The sequence below is a fragment of the Macrobrachium nipponense genome, chromosome 4 (genome assembly GCF_015104395.2).
Source record: "Macrobrachium nipponense isolate FS-2020 chromosome 4, ASM1510439v2, whole genome shotgun sequence".
Classification (NCBI taxonomy): Eukaryota; Metazoa; Arthropoda; class Malacostraca; order Decapoda; family Palaemonidae; genus Macrobrachium; species Macrobrachium nipponense.
This window is the reverse complement of record NC_061100.1, coordinates 108,030,083-108,038,343: the sequence shown is the minus strand read 5'-3', so window position 1 is coordinate 108,038,343 and position 8,261 is coordinate 108,030,083. Positions and strand designations below refer to the sequence as shown.

General features: G+C 32.5%; 1 long non-coding RNA gene across 1 annotated transcript; it reads left to right on the top strand.

The window, feature by feature from the left end:
- Positions 1 to 918: 918 nt before the first annotated feature.
- Positions 919 to 5,914, top strand: LOC135211057 (uncharacterized). The gene is made up of 5 exons (XR_010313612.1): positions 919 to 1,173; positions 4,678 to 4,850; positions 4,965 to 5,009; positions 5,412 to 5,501; positions 5,579 to 5,914. It is a non-coding gene; the product is annotated as an uncharacterized LOC135211057 (long non-coding RNA).
- The last annotated feature ends 2,347 nt before the right edge of the window (positions 5,915 to 8,261 follow it).

The following is an 8,261-nucleotide window of genomic DNA, read 5'->3' as shown; positions in this document are numbered from 1 at the left end:
CCAGCCTTACATGTCACCGACTTCATTCTTGTGTTTACATCCACAAGAATAACACCTGTCACCACCAGCCACCACCACTCAACACAATAGTCAGTACCAGAGTGGTTAGAAAATTTTACGGCAGCGGGCAGTAAGACAAAAGATATTCCAGATGCGCAATAAGTTACAACTCGCTCCAACCCACATTAACATTTCTCAAACAAATATATCCTTACAGTATTATGAAGTTTATCATGTTAGTGATACAATTATTATTATTATTATTATTATTATTATTATTATTATTATTATTATTATTATTATTATTATTATTATTATTATTATTATTATTATTATATATGAAGTAATAAAAGTCCACACTATAAATTGTGTATTAAAAATACATAAAAGACTGGAGCTTTCGTCTACTTGATCAGTAGACCTCATCAGCCGTACTGATTTTTTCTTTTCAAAAAATATACTAAAAAGTTACGAAGGACAGGCAGGACTCTGGAACTGTCTCCAAGGGAGATAACAACCAAAACAAACTATCTCAATCATGTTATTCCCTCGTTCAAATGTCTGGCCAAAAGACGAGCCTATCGTCGTGGTTGAACTACCTCTTCTGGAGACGGTTCCAGAGTCCTGCCTGTCCTTCGTAAATTTTTTGTATATTTATTGAAAAAGAAATATCAGTACGGCTGTTGAGGTCTACTAATCAATTAGACGAAAGCTCCAGTCTTTCATGTATTTTTAATATACATTTATCATAAATATATATATATATATATATATATATATATATTATATATATATATATATATATATATATATATATATATATATATATATATATATGATATGCAAGTATCATATGAGGTGTCCTTTGTCGGAAGGGTGAGCTGGGCATAATCTTTAACGTAAGGTTCCGTCCAAAGACTATATACTGAAGGAAGATAGGAAGGCTCAAAATAGGAATGTTAATATACTAGTTGCCAACCCCAAAGTGAACACAATAGTTTGACCGCTCAGTGTTCAGATGGCGTTGTAGGTATATCGCAGGTCGTCTGTTTGTTTATATTTAAAATTTGACAGTTGACACAAACGAAATCGTGGCGCCAACAGTGAATAAGTCACACAAATGTGTTGTTTGCAATAAACGAGAGAAACCGATCCTCAATAAGTGTTTCACAGGTACCCTAATGATAAAGAACGGTCATTACTTACAGCATAATACATTAAATATGTGCTACTAATCAGTAATCCCCACTGATATTGGCTATAATATTAAGGCAAGGCATCCGCAGTACATTTTTTTTTGTTTCAAACTTTTTTTTTTTTTTTTTTAAGTTTACTGAGTAACTTTATGACTTCATCACACTCAAACCAGCAACCAAGCAGTGCTGTGCCAATTCAGGAGTGTTAAGAGAATGAAAAAAAGTGCTGGTTTAGAGAGTAAAAGTGTTCAAGGCAAAGACAATACACGAAAGATGGGAAGCTCAAGCCACAGCCGCATCGGCCGCATACAATTTAGTTCCTGGCATGAAATGAAGATGGCGGTAGCATTTCACCTGCCTACATCGTCTGTTTGTTTACTTTTTCACAAAGCGGGCATTCAATTTCAATCATGAGTGGGCGTAGCCATCATCACCCGTGTGTGGTTTGCAATAGGACGAAAATGATTTTCCCCATCTGATTTTTCATGCTTTTCCTCAGAATAAAGAAAGGTAATAAAATCATTACATCTGTTACAAAGTACATGATGACTTTTAGAGAAAATGAAGAAATAAAATAGACCAAAGCAAAATTGAATGTCGGCGCAGTGTTATTCCGAAATAAATATTGGAAAATATTTATAATACGGTGGACGCCTCTAAGCGGAAAGAAAATATATTTACATGTGATTTTCGACTAGAAAAAAATATTTGCCATTTGAAACCCCAACAACCAACCTAACCTTCCTGGTAATGTACATCAGTAGCCTAATCATGTCAACAGTAAACCTAACCATATCAGCGGTACCATAACCATGCCAACAGTTACCTAACCATGTCAACAGTAATTTGCAATGGAAATGAAGCTATCTTGCAAAACATATCAAAATCAACGAGAAAAACTATATTTTCTTGTCATTCTTGTCAATTGTATTTCAAATAAATACCTTAAAGTTATATTTGCATATCTTGAAAATCTCTAGAAATATGAAATAAACATACCAATTCCTATCACTGTCATACAATTCGTGAATATTGGGTCTCCATGCCTTTTCCGATAGGCTTCTCACAGCAACTTTGATATACTGTATATATACTGTAAGTTATGTTATATTCTCAGCAGCTTACCATTGGGTTGTAGTTATAAATGTTTTACCTTAATTTTTCATTAATAAGCAACTATTTAGCGAACCAAAGTTGTTCCATCAGGAAGGATGTATCTTGTGGGAGCATTCATATGGGAGAGCAATAAGTAGGTTAGTTAACGTTAGAGTGACTTACTTTAATTTCAAGTTCACTAACCTTTTAATCTATGATTGAATTTTCCTATATGTATGGATAAAAGCATTCAAAATAAAAGAAAATTACATGCAAACCAGCATATCTGCTCCCACAAGATCCATTCTTACCGTTTCATCTAAGTTTCTGCATTATATGCTCATAATTGTTCAATTTTTTTAATGAAATCTTGTAATTGGTACCAACACCCTACATAGTATTCCAAAGTAAATTTACCATTTTTTTGCAGCAAATGTACGCAGTAATACAGTAGTAATAAATTGGCAAAACAAGTTGTGAAAACCTATGATATTTGCTTGTACTGTACATGATGCAAAAAAGAAACATGGTTCAAGTCAATTAGAATAATTGTTTCAAATTTTTTTTAGGAATGTGCATGCTTCTTGCAGAAATGACATTTTACTAGAAAATACCAGGCAGAAGTGTTGTTTACATTACCTTCATAAAAGGGTGCCAATTGAATATGCATTTTTGAGAACTCCCACAATTGGGCTATGAGATTTTAATAAATTGTTATAAATAGGTTTGTTTCCTATTTGATTTGTGATTTCAATTTTTATTTGCTTTTTATGGAAATTAAGTTAAACCTAGATTTTTGCTTATACAGTATTCTGTAAATACAGCATTGCATTTGTTATAAAAGGGTACCTTACTTTTACTACTTTGTTGTTGTACTTTTTTTAGTTTTATTAACAAATATTGCGTTAACTTTTGCCTAATCAGCATGCAAGTTAAGTCTGCTTTTTCATTTTGATTTCATATTATTGGTTTTGATCATCCCATGCTTTGTTTGCTATTTAAATTCTGATATATGCATGTTTTGTTTGTATGACTTGTATGACTATTGCATGCAAATGAAGCATGTGCCATTTCTTTTACTTTGTTTATGTTCTTTGCAAGAACATTTGTGTACAGGTTGCGTTTAGGTATGTACAGTATACAATCATAAGCACAAGCCCAAAAAAGGAAAATAATTACTGTATACTATATTGGTGAAATAATAAGATAATATGAGAATAAGTTGTTTCATTCTAACTGCCCTCTCAATTTTAGATAAAGATACTTAGCAATTAATGTACATTAAAACTGAAGGATTTTCATTTTAATGATTCAGAAATGCCTAATATATAAGTCATATAAGGCTATGATAGAGCGCTATAATCATGTTAACAAGCAATATTAATCGATTTAGTATTCAATAATTTATAAAGAGAAGTTTATTGGAGCATAAGAATAAATTTTAACATTTAAAAAAGCCGCGCTACGCCACAGCCGAGTTTTAGTTGAGGGCATAATCAATAGATGGCGCGCATCCTGACGGGTTGGATGACGTTTTTTTTAATGGTATAAATAGTCAGTTTCCCATCTTTCGTTTATTGTCTTTGGTTCAAGGTATGTCAATGAAAGTATAGCCTACAAGGTTAGAAAGGTTAGAAAAAACTTCCAAATTCTTAGCCTAACCGAAACTGATTAGTATCACAGCAAACATGCCGATAGATGTCCAAAGGTTAGACAGATTTAGTATCGGGGATGATCCAAAATCAGTGGGTAAAAGATCGAAAAAGTGGAGAAGCAGCTTCCAAATTTATTTAGAAGCACTAGGGAAAATGGGTAAAAAGCAGCAGAAACCATTGTTACTTCATACTGCAGGTTTAGAAGTTCAGGAATTTTACAGAAGACAATTGAAGGGCTCACAAATCCATTTGCTCCTCAAGCAAATATGTACTTTGAATGTTATTAGCTCATCGAAGCCTCGCAGGAATCAGGTGAGACAGTAGATTCATTTGTGACTAGGTTAAGGAAATTAGCTTCAACTTGTGAATTTGGAGATCTAGACCAGAGGTTAATAGAGCAAATTATAGTAAAGACTAACTCACAAGAGCTTAGGAAGACATTGCTACAAGAAAAGTAGCTAACCTTGCAGAAAGTTCTAGAAATAGCAAGAGCGCATATTTCCCAAGTCTAAATGAGTAGCTGAGTCACAGCCAAGAAAATACGTTTGGCTGTAACTCCGAAAATAGCCATAGGATTTTTTCAAAAATAATCTCAATGTGATTCCCACAAAAAGTTACCTTACATTGCCCAACGTAACCTTACCTAACCTAACCTAACTATAGAATAGTAGAATGATTTTTTGTATGCTGGTGAAATAGGATGGCATAACATATAGTATTATATCACCTAGATGCTTGATATGGAGGAACCTCATCCAAATTCAGGAGTTGAGGCAAAAAACCTCACGACAACTAAATTGAAGGTAGTATTGTGTGTGCAGCAGGCATTTCTCCACCAAAAAATAACTTCATCCAGCTTCTGACAAACACTGCCACAATGCCTGCCCAGATCAACATGTGGAAGGTACGTGTTATCTATTTTATTTATGTGTTTAGTCATTATAATATTATCAACTGATTTTTTATCAGTGAGACATATTTTTCTACATAAAAAGCCTGCATCTATTGCACATTACAGGTTCTACTAGCTGCACCAGATCAGATGTTGACCTTATAAAGATAAGTGAGTTATTGAAAAATGCTGATTTAATTGTAGCCATATAAAGCTTAGATGCCTTTTTACATGTGGGTATGCTGCAAAGGAAAATGAAAGGTAAACTCGCAAGCACTTTTGCCGTATACGTACTTTATTCTGATAGCAGAATAAAGTACACAGAAAGCACTTGCCAGTATTCTCACCTTTCATTTTCCTTCATGGCATTCTTTGTTTCATCCTATTTATATTTTTTTTCCATGTGCAACTTTGGATATATCTATTCATTATGTATGTATAATATGTCTTTAATAATTTATATAACTGCAGTACATAATTAGTAAAATGATTTTTGTGCGCTATATTTTGTGTATATTTTTTATATAAATATATTTTGTATAATGCACTTATTGTTGAAATACATATTTTCAGATACATCAATAGATTTACACCACCAAGCAAATTACACATCAAACTAGTTGCTGACTTATCCACACGAGAATTTGCACAACCTTGAATATGGTGTGTGTTTGATGTGCAGTTTGTATATGTTAAAATTTTCTGAAATGATAAGTGCATCACAATTATTCTATATATAGTTAATCTTGTAGGTATCATTCCTGCTCTGGAGAATAGATCATCTGACATAAGAGCTTCATCCCTGAAACATGGTAAATGGTCTATGCTTTTGGTAGATATTCCAGTTTTGCTTTTACTAACTAGAATTCATATAGTAGGTAAAGATTGACCTTTAAGATTTTGTTATATTATGCTACACATATATTCACTTTGTCTTCAGTGAAAAAGTGTTAGACTAATTGTTGTATTATGGCTATAAGGTTCATCTATCAACTGACCAGTGAAAATTCCAAAGAAGATTGTGAAAATATTGAATTAAGTGAAAATGTTCAATCAGATATTGGTAAGAAAATCTTGTTTAGTAGGGTTGGGTTTTTGTATGTATTTATGCCTAAAATACTTATGATTTTACCATCCAAATGATAAAGTATGATATGGCATTTGTTTCATTTCATATTATTTGCATTTCCAGAATTTACTGATGGTTATCTAAAGGATACTGGCCGTGAAGTGTACAGTAATGCCACAGTAACAAGCATTATGGATAATATTAGTTGTATTGCTACAAGTGTTAGTCCTACTACAAATATTATGACTGCTTGACCTACATTTGCTATTAATACTGCTACTACTACTACCCTTCCTCCTACTGCTGCTGCTGCTTCTACTACAATTACTACTAATGATGGTGTTGATTGTAGCATTCTCAATGGAAATGATAATTTACAAAATCCTGAAATACAGTATGAGACCATAAAATTAGGGTTACACGAAGAAGGAGAACCAACATTCACAACCATAAAATCAAATGGTAAGATGTTACCAGAATCAGTTTTTTTAACAGATCAAAACAAAATATTTTTCCCCAATAAATGGTCAGTTCTGAAATACAATTAAATAAATAAATACATTTAAAAATTATATATATATATATATATATATATATATATATATATATATATATATATATAACAATTTAATAGTTATTCTTATGTTTGCACTATGTATTTAATTCTTGAAGAAAACATTTTTTTAGTATTATGTTTTCTCATATTTACAATTATATTAGAGCCTATTTGCATGTAATTCATCATGCAATTTTGGTTTGCTTGTATGTTGTTGTTTTTTTTTTTTTTTTTTTTTTTTTGTTTACAATTTTTGTATGTGCACTATTATTTACCGAGTTATTTTTTCTTATGTATAATTTATTAAAGTTCATTTGCATGTGATTTATCTTGCATTTTTGGTTGGTTTGTAGCGGCCTTATTTCTATTTCCAACCCCCTTTTGATTATTTTTGCGTGTGATACAATTTAGTGAGTTATTTTGTTCCTTTTGTTTGTATATTTATACATTTATTCGTTTATGTTACTAAAGAGTATACATGAGTGCATCATGCATTTCCGTTTCAATAAAAAAAAAATTACAATTGTGTTTTATATACACCTAATATCTCCATTCTACAATGGCCTACAAACTGTAATTAAATGTATGTCTACACTTATGCACTTGTGGCTAAGTTTAACAAATCAAATGTATGGTATATTTTACTTTATTCGAACATGATATTGTATAGAACATTTAAAAATGGTTGTAATATACAATACTTAAAAATACACTGAGAAACATAAGGAAATGTATTCTTAATCTATATATGTACCTATTTGTAAATTTGCAATTTAGTTACCTAAAATTTAAGAATATCATAAATATAAGAATAAAATATACTGACGTAGTAATTGCAAATTATGAACAAATTTGTCGCAAAATTTACAATCGAATTCCATCCTATATTCCCGTAGGCATTACCGCTCTGAATGTTTAACCGTTCGCTCAATAGATGGAGCTATTCGTTTCGCATGGGACTATCTGGCATCTTTTTTTCGCACACTCATTTGAGTGATATTAGGCTCAGCCTTCCTATCTTCCTTCAGTATATAGTCTTTGGTTCCGTCTCCCAGTTCAAATCTCTCCTTCCTCCTGGTTTGAAAAGCTAAGCGAAATTCCACCTTCTTCCTCTCCACGATAGACTTCAACTTCACGTGGCTTATAGTTTCGAGCTCTTTGGGACGAGTCGAAGGTGGAATATCTCTCAGCTTTTCAAACCAGGAGAAAGGAGAGATCTAAACAGGGAGTAACAGGCAGAACCTTAAATTAAAGATTATGTCCAGCTCACCCTTCACAATTTGACGCCTCTTGTAAAAAATAATTAATATATACTATATATGTGACGTTTGTTTTGCAGGACAACTGTCCCATTCACACAGCCAGGATAGTTAAGCGATGGTTTGAGGAACGAGACATTGACCTGCTGGACTGGCCAAGTAAGGGGTGTGATATGAATCCCTTGGAAAATTGCTGGGGGACCATCGTCAAATCCTGGATCCCAGGCCAAGAGCGATAATCAAGACAGCTCCTCCAACACACCATGTCCGAATGGGAGATATTCAGAAAAAATCAACACATCGTCTACAATCATGTAGCCTCCGTCCCCAGTAGACTACAAGATGTCATCGCCAACGATGGTGGATGGACTAAATACAGATACATATTTTATAATAAATGGTTATTTTTCAATCTATTGTGTATCCTTAATTATAGGGTGCTGTAATATTTTTCCCTCAATTACGTATACGTTAAAATGTTACTAATATCAGGTTTGGACGTCAAATGATATATATATATATATATATATATATATATA